The sequence below is a fragment of the Sorex fumeus genome, unplaced genomic scaffold (assembly GCF_029834395.1).
Source record: "Sorex fumeus unplaced genomic scaffold, SorFum_2.1 ptg000098l, whole genome shotgun sequence".
NCBI classification, from domain to species: Eukaryota; Metazoa; Chordata; class Mammalia; order Eulipotyphla; family Soricidae; genus Sorex; species Sorex fumeus.
This window is the reverse complement of record NW_026606155.1, coordinates 56871313-56887531: the sequence shown is the minus strand read 5'-3', so window position 1 is coordinate 56887531 and position 16219 is coordinate 56871313.

Sequence of the window (16219 nt, the reverse complement as noted above, 5' to 3'; positions counted from 1 at the left end):
CCCTAAAAGACTCTATTCCTCTCAGAGAGCCTGGCTAGCTACTGAGTGTATCCTGCCTGCATGGCAGAGCCTGGCAAGCTATCCGTGGTGTACTCGATATGCCAAAACCAGTAAATACTATGGGTCTCATTCCCCTGACCCTGACGGAGCCACCAATAGGGAAGCATTAAAAAGGTTAAGGAAGGAGAGGTTGATAAAATCTCAAGGCCGAACTAGGCTGCCAAAACAAAGAAAGACAAAAATGATTGTCTGTACTTTCAATGCACAAACACTGGTATCAGATGCATCCATTGAGGATCTGATGTTACAAGCGTAAAAGATCAAGTATGACATAATTGGTCTGACCAAGATGAGAAGGCATCAATCACATCACGCCGTTTTCGAAGTTGGAAAAGAACTGTTCCTCAGAACATGCGAGAAAAGAGGCATTGGAGGTGTCAGTGTCCTTGTCAACACAAACTTGGCCATGAGCATTGATTCATTCGAATGCCTAACAACCAGAATTGGATGATTACACTTGAATAGATGTGGCTCACTGCTGGCAGTATCTATATTTGTTGTATATGCACCAACATCCAATTATGATGAAGGAGAAATTGAGAAGTTCTACATGGAGCTGGAGAAGTTCTATAAAGAAGACCACACCTTCTACAAGATCATTGTTGGTGATTTTAATGCCAAGATAGGACCAAGAAGATCAGCCGAAGAAATCCACATCAGGACCCATGGAATGGAACAAACAGGGTGAGAGACTGCGTTCATCATGTTGACCAAGACCATCCATGGTAACTCACAGTTCCAGAAAGATGAATCTAAATGTTGGACATGGGAGTCTCCTGGTGGACGGTTTCACAATAAAATTGACCACATCATATTCGATCAACAGTTTTGTCTGATTGATGTCTCTGTTGTCCCAAAATTCCAAATGGGATTGGATCACCGGCTCCTTCATGCAAAATTCTACTTCACGGAGTGGGGAGAAAGGGCTGCAAAGTTTAATAAGAGAACTCCCAGAAAGACCACCAACTGGGGGCACTTTGGCACTATTATGGAAACATGGGAAGATGCCATTCTTGACAACATTGACGAGGAATATGATTGAGTGGTTCAGCAACTCCATGATTGTGTAAGAAATGCCAAGAGAGAGATAGCCACAAAAAAAATGCCTGTCTTCAAAAAGTCTTGAGGTTACTTGCCAATGTGGCTTGGCACAAGCTTCAGGCAACCACACGCAAAAAGTTCAAGCTCACAGAGCAGTGCAGAGAAATGATCAAGGAAGACCTCAAAGAGAGAAGAGCAGCAGTGCTGACAGAGGTGGCAGAAGCTGGGAAAAGCATTCACAATGCCCACCTGTCATTCACCAACTAAAAGACCAAGATGACAGTTCTCCAATGTTCTAATGGATCTATCACATCTTCCAGAAGGGCAATGGAGACGATTATCCATGAATTCAAGTTGGATCTCTTCGATAGCCACGTTCCCCTACCCAAATACCAAATTCTGCAGGATGGATATGTTGTTCCTAACATTCTCCCTTCTGAAATCCAACAAGCCATTTCATTGGTAAAGAAGCGAACAGCACCTGGCCAAGGCAAGGTCAGACTCAAACACCTGAGAACCTGCCATCAGTACTCATCAACACACTGGCTTGGCTCTTCACACACTACCTGTCTGAATGCAAGTTTTCGTCCCAATGGAAAACCAAGAAGGACTCTACTACTATACAAGAAGGGAGACATTCACGACATTGGCAACTATCGCCTGATCTGCCTACTGTCTGTCATCTACAAACTGTTCACTCCAGTCATCCTGAATAGGATTGGGGGAACACTAGACAAAGAACATCCATGTGAGCAATCCGGGTTCCACAAAGGTTTTAGCACAATTGAACATTTCCACACAATAACCAAGTTTATTGTGGTTTCTTCGGAGTTCAAGATGCCACTCTAACGTTCATTGATTTAAAGAAGGCCTTTGATTCTGTTGATACTGAAGCCATCATTGAAGCCCTAGCCAAACAGGGCGTTTAAACTCAATACATCAGGATCCACCGTGAGCTGTATTATGGATTCACTGCCAGGATCTCACCATTCAACAAAGAAGTGATCATCCATGTCAAGAGAGGGGTTTGGCAGAGTGATACCATTTCATCAAAACTCTTCAGTGCCACCCTTGAGAATGTCATGCGACAACTGGAATGGGAAGGAATGCAAGTGAAGATAGATGATCGGCAACTGCACCACCTCTGCTTTGCTGATGACATTGTTCTAATAACACCAAACATTAGCCAAGTGGCAGAAATGCTGGCCAACTTCGACCATGAGTGTGGAAAGGTTGGACTGCAGCTGAATCTCACAAATACAATGTTTATGAGAAACGGTCTCCTTCTTGACGTTCCATTCACTCTCAACGGAACGAACATCTCCGAATGCAACAGTTATGTGTACCTAGGTCAAGAAGTCAACTTGAATAATGACCTGACACCTGAGTTGCACAGGAGGAAGATAGCAGCTGGTAACGCCTTCAAGAGCATCAAAGAAATAGCAAAGATGATGAAGAACCTCCTGCTCTGGGCACATTTCTTTGATTCCACTGTTCTTTCTGTATTAACATATGCTTCAGAGACCTGAGTTCTACGAAAAACAGGATGAGAACACTATTTCAGTCTCCCAAAGAGGAATGCAAAGAGCTATGCTTGGAGTATCACGTTTCACTCAAATGAGAGAAAGAATCCAGAGTTTCAACCTCCATTGACGATCAAGAATCAGGGATGCTGTCTCGTTTGCCAAGGTGTTGAAAATTAAATGGCCTGGATACTTAATGAGATTTGGAGACGACTGCTGGACTAGAGCTGTTACCAACTGGATTCCACGTGATGTCAAAAGATTGTGTAGCTGCCCACCTACGAGGAGGTCAGACGTTTTGTCAAGACCCTGAATGATTGGTTTGAGGCTCTTCATGTTCCTAGAACAAGCAGAAGCCATTGGGCTACACTAGCACGCGACAGGGACGAATGGAGACATTACTGGCGCCCACTCAAGCAAATCAAGGAGTAACGGGATATCAAGTGATCAAGTGAATGTATCACTGTGAGGTACAGTTACAGACTTACAACCTTTTGTGTTTATGTTTCAGTCGTACAATGATTGAGTATTCATCCCTCCACTAGTGCCCATTCTCCACCACCAGTGATCCCAGTATCCCTCCCACCACCCCCACTCCAGTCCCCTCCCCACCCACCGTCGCTGTGGGAGCTTCATTCCCCTCTGCTCTCTCACTCTTTTGGGTGTTGTGATTTGCAATACAGGTATTAAGTGGCCATCATGTTCAGTCTATAGTCTATTTTCAGCACACATCTCCCATCCTGAGTGGATCCTCCAAGCATCCTTTACTTGGTGGTTCCTTCTCTATCTCAGCTGCTTTCTCCCCCAGACCATGTGACGCCAGCTTCCAAGCCATGGAGCAATCCTCCTGGTCCTTATCTCTACTATCCTTGGATGTTAGTCTCCCATTCTGTTACTTTATATTCCACAAATGAGTCCACTCTTTCTATGTCTGTCCCTCTCTGACTCATTTCACTTAACATGATACTCTCCATGTTCATCCACTTATATGCATATTTCATGACCTCATCTTTTCTAACAGCTGCATAGTATTCTGTTGTGTAGATGTACCAAAGTTAAAGTTTCTTTAACCAGTGATCTGTTCTTGGGAACTCGGGGTTTTTCAGATTCTGGCTATTGTAAATACTGCTGCAATGAACATACATTCTAAACTTGTATGTTTGAAGCTCAACCCTTTAAACTGCAATTGGGTTTCGATACCTTTTTACCCTTTTGGGCCAACTTGGAACTGATGATAATGGCTGATTTGGGGATGGTTCAGGTGAGGAAAGACTGTCTAGCCATAATCGAAGGGAAGTTTGGGACCCTACACTTCCCTGTGGGTGTGACACAGCAGGGCATGGAGCGGCTCACCCACCAGTTCTTCCGGAAACCCTGGGTTGAAGTCAGAGCAGTCAGAGTGAAGGAAGGAATCATGAGGGACCCAGCATTTTTTAGTGGAGGCCTGCACAATTCTGTTGCCTCATTACAGAGCCTTCATGATCTGTAGCAGTACTGAAGTCTTAAGTCTCTCCCTGTTCTTTCCTATATCTTGCCCATTTGGGGCGCTCTGACTGCTTGATCAGAAGTCAAGACATTTCATGACTCTCGGGGGATTTGGGACAGCAGCAGCCCTAGTTAATAATGGCAAAGGCAGTGGTTCCTCTGCCCCCTTGGACTCTTCGAATTTATAGATAAGAAGAAAAATGAAATCTTGCCTTTTTCTGCAACATGAATGGAATAGAACCAGAGGGGTTTATACCAAATTAAATGAGTGAGCAAGGTAAAGACAAATTCAGATGATTAAAAGAAGAGCAAGACAATGGACAGACCAAGGGACACAAAGCACTGGACTCAGAGTGCTGAGCTATGGCTAAGAGTGTAAAATGAGAGCCCAATAGCCTGTGGTGAAGGGGTATTGTCATTCTGGTGGGGATTGTCATGTCGCTTACTATACTTCAAGCAGTATGAATGGATTTACACTCGTAAAACATGCAGTTATATAAACTTTTCTTGCTTAGTTATTATATAAGTTTATCTGTAAACAGTTATGTTGTTAGTCAATATTTTAAACAGTCTTACCAACAAAATATCTAGAGAATTAAGTACAAACAGAATATATCAACAGGTGAACTAGTTATAAAAATATCACAATAAGACAAATCAAAGAATACAAAGAAATTTCCATAAAAGACAGATTTTTTTTGTGAATATAGTAGACTATCTCTGTTCCTTAGGCAATAATGATGCCTGATAATAGTAGCTATAGTACTTACCGAGAATCTACTATGATATATTAAATAATTATCTTCAAGCATCATTATCCTGAATAAGAGTGTGTGACTCAAAGACTTCCCCCAAAATAAACACTTATCCACTGCTTATCCACCATCTGAAATTTTATGAGTAGTATATATTAATAGGAATATAAAAAGGTTAAGATAAAAGCAAAGCAACTAATAATGAGCAACACATGAATTATTTCTATATTTAACATTTATTGTCAGATTTAATTTTCATAAATATTTATTTGTGAGCATATTATTCATCAAATGTTAAAGTAGTGTGGTTTGCATTTGAGACATTTTAGTAATTCTGTGAAGGTAGCCCGCTTGATTTTCTCCAACTTTGAACTAGATCACGGTTCAATAAATGGAGACCTGCAAAGATGGAACCTGTGAAATTTCAGATGTTATATGAGAAATGTTAACGTTTATGAACTCTTTTTATAAACATAATTGACATTCCAAAGAGACATTCAAAACTTCACCAATATCTAGAATCACTGTATCATTGTATCACTGTTGTCCCATTGTTCATTAATTTGCTTGAGTGGGAGCCATCAACATCTTCATTCATCCCAGTCCTGAGATTTGATTTATTTTATTTTTGTTGTTATATTTATTTATTGAATCACTGTGGGAAAAGTTACAAAGCTTTCAAGATTAAGTCTCAGTCATACAATGATCAAACACCTTTCCCTTCACCAGTACTTATTTTTCACCACCAAGAACCCCGATATGCCCCCCTCCCCCCCAATGCCTGTTAGGCAGATGAATTCTACTTAACACCCTGTCTACTTTGATTACATTCATTATTTTGACAAAAGATGCACCATTATTGCTTAGAATTTTCCTCCAACAATCAGAACTCCTGAAAAGGGATTGTGAAATAATTTGTTTTCTATAGCTGGTTATGAGAACCATATGATGTCGTTCGGCCACGCAGCCATGTGATTTTGGATTTCTGATATTTTACTAGGTAAGTCTGGAGGAATTTCTGCCAAGAGCCAGATAATTACGAGATTGGTTTCTGTGCGTCTGGTGTTATGGCCGTGCTGGAGAGCCACTCGTGGGGGGCAACTCGTGACCTCGGTAGGGCATGAAGGACGAGCCGGTACCACCCCCTTCCCATGAGACTGCAGTTGCCCCGCCACTGCCAGCTTATACCTTGCTTTCCAATAAGCTCTGAACAGCCCTGAGATTTTAGCAGCCTTTCCTTATCTTCCTTCCCAATGCTGTCATATTGGAAACTCTTTCAGGGTTAGAAGAATGAGACAAGTTACTGTAACTGTTTTTGGCATATTAAATATGCCACAGGGAGCTTGCTAGGCTCTGCCATGTGGATGGGATACCTCGGTAGCTAAAATATCTAAATATTAATATTAAAATATTCATATATAAAATATGTTGACCATGTTGGCTGCGTGCAAGGTAAACACCCTACCCGCTGTGCTATTACTGGACCCGCTCGAGCAAATCGATGAACAATGGGAGGATCATGATTCCGTGATTCCGAATATATAAAATAATATTTTTAACTTATAAATACTGAACACCACGATTCCAGATGATCTTGTAAGAAATTTTTCTTTTCTGTTTTAGAAGTTTAGATACACAAATTTCCTTGGCTCTCCATGCTTTTCTTCTCGTTCTCTTTCTTTTTTTCCCCCACTGCCCAGCCCCAACCTCCCCCCCGCCTTTTTTTTGAGCTACCCAGGAGCCAGTGGTTCTCAAGGGCTACTCTTGTCTCTCTACTGAGAGAACACTGGTGGTGCTTGTGAGAACTTAATGCTGGGAAAGAAATCTGAATCTCCCACATGCAAAGCCTATTCTCAAACCGGTGAGCGATTTTTTTCACCTTCCGTGCTTTACTTTCTATTTTTGAACTCGATTTTTCAAGGAGATGGGTATGTTTTTCATACCTCTGTCTAGAGTGGTCTACCTGACAATGTTATCATCTGGTGTTTAAAAAAGGGGCTTATAAGTCCTTTAATTGAAACTTCTAAAACTTTTCCTGAGTTCTCACAAAAAGTGAGCGCCAAAGTGTAAGCATGTGGCTAGAGAGATAGAACAGTGAGTAAAGTGTATGTCTTGCACTGGACTCATCTAGGTTAAGTCAAAAGCATTGCATATTGTCCTCAGAGCCAGCCAGAAGTGTTTCTTGAGTCAAGAACCAGGAGTAACCTATGAGCATCACCAGGTGTGGTTCAAATCCCACCTCCCTAAAAAAAGTGAAAATAAGAACACATAAAATATCATATCTTCACAAGAAAAAGTGTATTTAACTCCAACATCCTATTTCTGGCATTCTTCCCATGAGATGTAGTCTGAAAAGACTAGTTATATGAATCATGTAGAAGCACATTACCCATCCCCTGTCTAAAATGACATACTGATTAACAAAACCCTACAAATGAAATCACATACTTTGCAAATTTGTCAGTCAGAGAAGATCCATTGTTAACAACAACAAAAACATCTCATCTAAATGGCAAAACAACTTTCAGAAATAATTGTATAATAAAAAAATAATAATGGCCAGAAAAGAAGTTAGTCCAAATAGTGCTCAATTATTTCTAGTTAATTGCATTAGACTTTTTTTTGAGAGAGAGAAAATGAGAGAAGCAGGAAACAAATACTTCCAAATGAGCTGCATGGTTAAGAGAATGATTTGCACATGTAATGATAGGATTAGAGAAACACATGTTCTATTTACTCAGCTTTATAATCATTATGAACTGTAATATCATTTCTTTTTTCCAATCGACTGCTTAAAGGCAGAGATATGCAACACTACTTGGGTTAGAAATATGTACTGAGCCTGAAGCAAATTTAAATAATTCTAATAAAATAAAATAAAATAAAACACCCTTAGTTCTTGTACTGAAAATGTATGGTTGCATCTTGGAGGAAAGTGGATCAGTGGGCATCCTCTGAAATAACTTTTTGGTAAAAGGTTGTTGTGATTTTTTTTCTGTTGCTGTTATTTTCGTTTGGGGCCCACACCCAGAAGTTCTAAGGGGTCATTCTAAGGGGTCACTCCTGGAGGTGCTCAGAAGATAACATATGATGCCAGGTAAAGAACCTGGGTAGACCATCTGCCATGCAATCACCTTAGCTCTTGAATTTTCTATACAGCCCTAAAATGTAGTTTTAAAATGATAATATATATCTTATTTTAACTTTAGAGATACAATAGAAAATTCAATTACAATTCTAATTGTTTAGACATAAATTAGGGTAATATTTTTTCACTGTGGAATATTTATCACAAATAATAGTTAATTTCTCATGATACGTGGTAATATAAAAAGAAGATCTAATCTTTTTTGACTTCATTTTTGTTTGAAATTCAGTACAGTCATTGTATCTCTTTAATACCTATAACCAGTATGAATCAATGCCTGTCCCTAATATTGCACAAGAGCATAAAAAAGTAATTTATCTTTAAATATGTTAAATAAATTATCTTTTGCCTTAAGAAGGAACATCTTGTCAATTAAGTTTTCAAACTGCCTTTTATAATAAGCAAGACTCATGTTATGAAGAAATACTGAGAGGGATTTTATATGAAAAGTATTTGACTTGCTTCCAGTGAATACATGGTGAATATCTGCCAAAATGTTAGAATGACTGATTTTATAGCAATTGATTCCTTCTGTTTAGAAAAGTCTCAGACGGAAGTCAAAATCATGCTGAACATCGTACCAGCAACTACTCAGAGGCATGACATCTTTAACAATAGCATAAAATTTTGTTTGTTGTTACATTTTAGGAACAAAGCAAAAATGAAAATGTGCTATGTCGACCATTCTCTCTTATCTCTTCTACCCCCTTGAATGAACTGAAGGAGAGCAATTGGACAAGAAGTTAAGGGTGGTTTACCAATGCAGGAATAGAGTTTAAAGACAGCAGAGAATAGCTCTGTAATGGAAACTACAATCTGACATTAGTTATGCTTTCATTAAGTTTGTGGTAAGTAATTTAGTGTTGTTCGTGCATTTGTCAAAAGCTATTAGAATGATTTGTGCTGAGATAGTTTAGCCTCTGCCCACACCAGTCCCCTTGCAAAAAAGGAATTTTACCACTGTGTTACAGATGATAGCTCTTATTACAATATTTTGAAAAATAAAACCAACCTTAAACCTTCAACAGCTTTCGTTTGAAGAGTGTTAATAACTGATGACTTTTTAATAGTTGTTATTTAACATAAACTTTAATAGTTTTTAATAATTTACAGACTTCTATAGTTATAAAGAGGTGATAATGCAATCTGTTTGAAAAATCAGAGAAGGAGAATTTTCCAAGTCTTTTTTTTTTTTAAATAGACTTTCTTGTTAGATAATCTTTTTTGTCTACAGAAAATGTGAGTTACATGCAAAAGGGTTTCCAAGAGCAAGGAATTTAGGGAATACTGAATTTTTAAAGGTTGACAGGATTTTTCCACTGTAGTGGAAATGTTTCTCATAGCATTTAATATGATGCAAATCCTCTTTGAATAAGCTAATTGCATCCCAAAAGGGAATATGGTACAGTGTGTTTCCAAATTTATTATAGAATATATCTTTTTTTGCACAAAAATAGTGACTTCAGGTATTGAAATAGGTGATCAAGTAGGGGGTTCTTTAGGTAATGAATTTCAAGAAGTCATAAAACCAAGATATGGTCTGAAAGCAAGTTTCTGCAGCCAGCCCAGAGGAAGACTGGATATATACAGGAGAGATTCAGCAGGAACAAAGGGCCTGATAGGACTATAAATGCAGAAGGCTTGCAGAACTCAGTTCTTTTTTCTTGATAACAAGCAAGGCCTGTTCCTCACAGGACATTCCAAGGACAGTTTGTAAAAGGCTGGTACGAACAGCTTTGCAAAACAAACCTTGAGCCCTCTACTCTGGAGTTGCCTGCACCTCTTACTCTGGATATGTGTTTTCTCCTTTACACTACAGGATTCTACTCTGATCTTGCCAATGCCCTTATTTACAATCTTTAGGGCTGATTTGCTATACAATTATCTCACAGAATGTAGGTATGACGATTGAAGGTGTCCAGAGAAATAGGTATTTTCTGGTTATAGAAAAAACTCATTAATTAAGAGTTACCAGAAGATTTAAGTTTGCTTAAGGTTCATTTTCAATTTTTTTCTTGGCCTTCATAAAGTATTTTCCTCGTTTATCAGATTTTAAAATTTTAAAAAATAATTTCTCTGAATTTAAGAGCCTATTTAGAGTAAATTATAAATTTATTTTATAAGATGGAAAAGAATAGTAAGAATCAAAATGCTTAATTCCTTTATTTAAATTCTTGGGTCTCTCTCCTCTATTTGAAGAAGCCCATATTCTCTCCTGAATACATTGCTTTTTCTCTTTCTCTTTTTAAATACAATTTCTTTACTTCAAAGATACAGGAGAGAATGATAAAGGCAAAAATTATGTACAATAACAAAAATGAATGTTTAGTGAATCAGAAACAAATTGATGTAGAGACAACATGAAAATAAAAGCAATACTTTTTAAATAGCATGTACAGTGTTGCACATATTTCTGTCACTTTGAAAAATGGCTTTCAAAATTTGCTAATATTGCTTGCAAATTACTAAATTGACTGTAATTTAAAAGGCAAGTAATAGTTTTTCAAAATGCCCATTTTGAAATGCTTATGTGAAGTAAAAAAGGAAAGAAAAAGCTATGCAGGTTAAAATAACTCCTAGGCTAAGGGAATGGCAAAGGGGGAAAAATATTATGTCAATTGCCCCTCAATAGAACCTGAAAAGAATTGTTTTACAGTTTTATTAAATAGAAAAGAGAAGCATGTGGTATCTTATTCATATATTTGTCCCTAATTGAAGTGCCTAAGGACTAGTTTAGAGAGGATTTCAACTTCAAGATGCAATTCTAGGATTTACATGCCCATTCTCTGTTATGCTGAAAGATGGGCACTTCGTGTAGACTTCATCTTTCCCCAACTCACACAATTTTACCAATAGTATGGATGAACCATTCACATTCTTGCTCATGACTTTTGGTTTTAGTGCTCTCTGGTCTGCACCAGTTCACTGTATTGCTCTTTTCAGGTCTCTTCCACTTTTGAAGTCTTACAAACATACATCCTTCTCTCTGACAGTCATCTTTCATCTTTCAATCTCTTTTGTTCTACACTGATTCTTCATCTCCTGAGACTTCATCTTTATATCTGGTCTTTTCTTCCAACTAATTACGTTCCTTCTTTATGTGAAAAAGTCAAGATCTCCTCACCCATAACTGGAATATTTTAGCTGCTAGCACTGTTTACTAACTAATCATTAGTTTCCCTCCCCACCCTGAGCAGAGCCCCACAGCTGAAGACCTCCGGTTCCAGCCACAGCCATGTTTAAGACCACTCTCCACACGTTCGGAAGAACCTCATGCATGAAGGAACTAGCAGAGGAACCCAGGTGTGTGGGACCCGGGGTTTAGATCTCCAAGCCTACTTGGATTGGGACTGGGGCCTCCTCCACCCAGATCCTCCATCTTCCAGTATGTAGGCGTTACACCCACCAACTGCCCCTAGCGCCATGTAATCCCATCAATGGCCAATACTGAAAGACTATAAAACCCTACTCCCAGAAGAGAACAGAGCAGAGTCTCCTTCCTCCGTGCCTGGCTGTCCTCACCAGGGCCCCTTGGAGGAGGGTGGGTTGAGTTTGATCCCCGGCAGCTGAAGACCTTTGGTTCCAGCCACAGCCATGCTTAAGACCACTCTCTACACGTTCGGACAAGACTCACACAAGAAGGAACTGGCAGATGAACCCAGGTGTGTGAGACTCAGGGCGTAGATCTCTAAGCCTGCTCAGATTGGGACTGGGGCCTCCTCCACCCAGATCCCCCATCTTCCAGTATGTAGGAATTACACCCACCAACTTCCCCCAGCACCTTGTAATCCCATCAAAGGCCAAGACCCAGAGACTTTAAAACCCTGGTCCCGGAAGCACGACATCTTATTATCTAGTTCTTACCCTAGAGAACCTGGCAGGCTACCAAAAGTGTCCTGCCCACACGGCAGAGTCTGGCAAACTCCCTGTGGCATATTCAATATGCCAAAAACCAGGAAAAATGATGGGTCTCATTTTCCTGACCCTAAAAGAGCCTCTAATGTGGCACTTTTTAAAATCTTAGAGCTAGGACAAAGGAGATGTTACTGGGGCCTGCTCGAGGCAATCAGTGAACAACAGGATGACAGTGATACAGTGATACATTAGTTCCTATTTATTTATTTGTTTGTTTGTTTTCCAGTGGGCTGAAGTGACAGCACAGTGGGTAGGGCATTTGTCTTGCCCGCAGGTCGACCCAGGTTTGATTCCTCCGCCCCTCTCACAGAGCCCAGCAAGCTACCCAGAGTATCTCGCTCGCATGGCAGAGATAGCAAGCTACCTGTGATGTATTCGATATGCCAAACACAGTAACAAGTCTCACAATGTTACTGGGCCCACTCAAGCAAATTGATGAACAATAGGAGGACAATGACAGTGACAGTGTTTTCCAATCTGATGGTGAAATATCTAGGATCAATTCAATTTTAATGCCCTTATAGCTCTGCAAAATGAGTCATATAAGAAGATAGATTGATTGTATGACATGTCTTTAACACTAGACTGGTATGTGAATTCGCTTCATAATTACTCTTCTTGCTTGACCTAAATTTCTGACAACTGTGCTAAAACTTCGATATCTTCCTCTGCTCCATGAATCCATTTTAATTTCAGCAGGACTTATTGTTTCAAGCTTCATATTCAAAATAATATTATTCATTAACAAATTAAGAGCTTAGTATTCCATTGACAAGTTAATTTTTATCCACATCATATTTCAGTTATTGCCAGTAACTGTGTTCTTATTCTCAGGATAGTAAGAAGTATTTTCTATCCCTACTGGTTTATTCTTCTTAGCATCTCAATATTGTCAGATCCCTTTTTAAAATCTCTCCTACTTAACATTTGTCCACATCTATTGTCTCTACTTCCTTATTTATCAATCACTCTTCAACTCAAACAAAATGCATCTGCCTACACCATTACTGGGAAAATTGGTTTTGTCTTTTTATTTTTGACAGTGCTATTGAATTTATTTAAATCCTTGTCTCAGCTGACACACCACTAAGAAAATGAAAGCTTTAAAAACAAAACTCTCTTCTTGACTAACCATTCTATCCACTTTTTCCTTGGTGAAGTTATCGATTACCATATCTTAAACTATTCATTGTATGTTACATGTATTCCAAATTTTTCTCTCTTTTCTGAGTTATACTATCTAATAATCAATATATATATAGCTCTTCTTGAATGTCTAAAATTTCCAGAATTGGGGAGATCAGATAGTTCAAATAAAGAATGTTTAAGTCAGCTATTCATTGACTTGGGCATAGATACTTATCTAGTCAATATCTCAAGGATTGTTTTGATTTTTCATTTTATATTCTTTTTCTAAAAAATATTATTATAAAAGAATTTTTCAGTCACTGTGAGATACACAATTACAAAGCTGTTCATGCTCTGGTTTCAGTCATATAATGTTTTGGGATATTATAGGATTTAACTGGGATTTATTCATTTTTTTTAAGTTTTCTTATTTTGTGGCATAAGGTTTCTCAAAGTAATCTCTGATTATCCTTTGAATTTCTGTGATTTCTGTTGTGATGTCCCCCTTTTTATTTCTGATTCGATTTATTAGGGTTCTCTCTTTCTTTTTTTTTTTTTTGTGAATCTTGTTTATTTTCTCAGAGAACCAGCTCTTGATTTCATTGATCTTTTGGATTGTTTTTTGGGGGATTCCAGCTCATTTATTTCTGCTTTAAGTTTTATTATTTTTATTCTCCTGCCTGATTGAAACTCCTTTTGTTGACCATTTTACAAGATCTTAAGTTGTGATTTAGGTTGTTTATGTGGGCTCTTTCTTCTTTCCTGTTGTATGCTTGCAGAGCTATAAACTTTCATCTTAACACTGCTTTTGCTATGTCCCACAAGTTTTGTTAGCTCATGTTCTTCATTCTTATTTGTTTCTAGGAATTTTTTTTATTTCCTTTTTGATTTTCACTCTAAACCATTGGTTGTTCAGTAGCGAGCTATTTAATTTCCAAGTGTTTGATTTGATTCTCTGTTTCTGTGTGATTAACTTCTATTTCCAGTGCAACATGGTCTGAAAATATCATTGATATAAATTCTAGCCTCTTAATTTTATGTAGGTATGTTTTGTGGGATAGCATTTGGACTCTCTTGGAGAATGTCTGTGTGTACTGGAGAAGTATGTGTACTCAGCTTTTGAAAAGATATATATATGTATATATATATTATTAATTTTATTTCTTCCATTTCTCCCCTCAAATAAAGTAGTAGGACCTTGATGAGTTTTAGTCTAATTTATCTATCAAGAGGTGTAAAAGTTGTGTTGAAGTCTCCAATTCCTATTGTGTTGCTATTAATGTCTTACTTCAAGTCTATTAGAAGTTGTTTTAAGTATTTTCCTAATGCCTCATTTGGTGCATATATGTTTTGGAGTGTGAGATCATCCTTATGTGCAGATCCATTTAAGTAATTAAGTAATAACCTTTACTGTCTCTTATAACTTTCTTCAGTTTAAAGTCTATGTTGTCTGATACTAATATGACCACCCCTGCTTTATTGAGGGGATTGTTTGCTTGAATAATTGTTTTCCATTCTCTGCCTTTAAATCTGTATTTACTCTGGCTGTTCAAATGTGTTTCTTACAGTCAGCAGAGTGTTGGGTTCAATTTTCTAATACATCCTGTACCCTGTATTTCTTGATTGGTGCATTCAGCCATTGATATTAAGATAGATTATTGTGCCATCTTTCTGCAAGAGATTGGTCTATTTGTGTGGCTTGTCTTATTTTACAGTAACCCATTGACTTCTTCTTATGACAATGACTTTGAGTCTTTGAAGTCACTGAACTGTTGTTTATCTGTCAAGTTGTGTATTGTTCCTTCAAGTCTGGCTGGATAAAATATTCTTGGTGAGATATTCATTTCATAGATTTTTTTTCCACTATATCCTACCACTGTCTTCAGGCCTGGAGGGTTTTGTCTGATAAATCTGCTATAAATTTTAAGGATGCTTCTTTGTAAGTAATTTCCTTCATTGATCTTGCTACTTCCAATATTCTATCTCTATCTATGGGTTTCATCATTCTTATTAGGATGTGGCTTTACAAGAAGGGTCACGCAAAGAAAACTGGAAGAATAACATATCAGTCCCAAGAAACCTGCATGGCCAGTTGTGATAGACTTTGGAAGAAACGAAAAATATTCATAGAGGTCCACCATAAAAAATTCTCATTTATGCATATTGTTAGTCTTTTGAGTATACGAACAATTAACTGGAAGATTCACATTATGATACTGAGCTTCTATAGCTGAAAGTATCTATGAGGCCCCAAAACAAATGAAGACTACTTTATATTTGCCTGTCTACATACCTATGCTTATTCTATGTAATTCACAATTACATCTGGGTAATTGTAATTCACAATTACATCTGGGTAATTGTGTTTTTTTATTGCTCTGTCGCTAGCACCTAGTTCTCTTTTTTTGCAAGAAATATTTGAGACTGATTAAATTCACAGAATGTTGTGTCACTTATACGGAATTTTTATTTTATTAAAAGAAGTTCACTTTGCTGTAGCTATGCTGATTGGATTGTGTTTGTGTGTGTGTGTGTGTGTAAACAGGCTCAATATTCTGATAACATTTACTGAAATACCAAAAAAAATCACACTCAAAATTCATTATAATCTTCAACCTATTGTTTCTATTCCCTTTTGTTCTCCTTTACTTTCTTCCCGACCCTTGCCCTTTCTTGTAAACTCTCATTCTATTTTCTTTTAATTTTATTTACTTGACTAAACTATAATCCTAGTTAAATCCATCTCACGATCCATTCTAGGATCCCAGCCACACAGTTAAATGTATTTGCAATAAAACAAACTCAAATAAATTGATTTAAGTTTATAATAATTAAATTTTAAGTGTTTCTTCACACTATTTGGTGCTCATGGCATTCAGATTCCATCTTCCAGGATAATGAGTTCTCATCTCTTCTAAAAACTCCTATGTAGCTGTTAGAAAAGATGAAGTCATGAAATTTACATACAAGTGGTACTACATGGAAAGTATCATGCTAAGTGAAATGAGTCAGAAAGAGAAGGACAGAAATAGAAAGATTGTATTCATCTGGGGAATATAAAGTAACAAAATAGGAGACTAACACCCAAGAATAGACTACATAAGTACCAGGAGGTTCACTCTATAGCTTAGAGGCCAGCTGCACATGCTAGGGAAAAAGGCAGC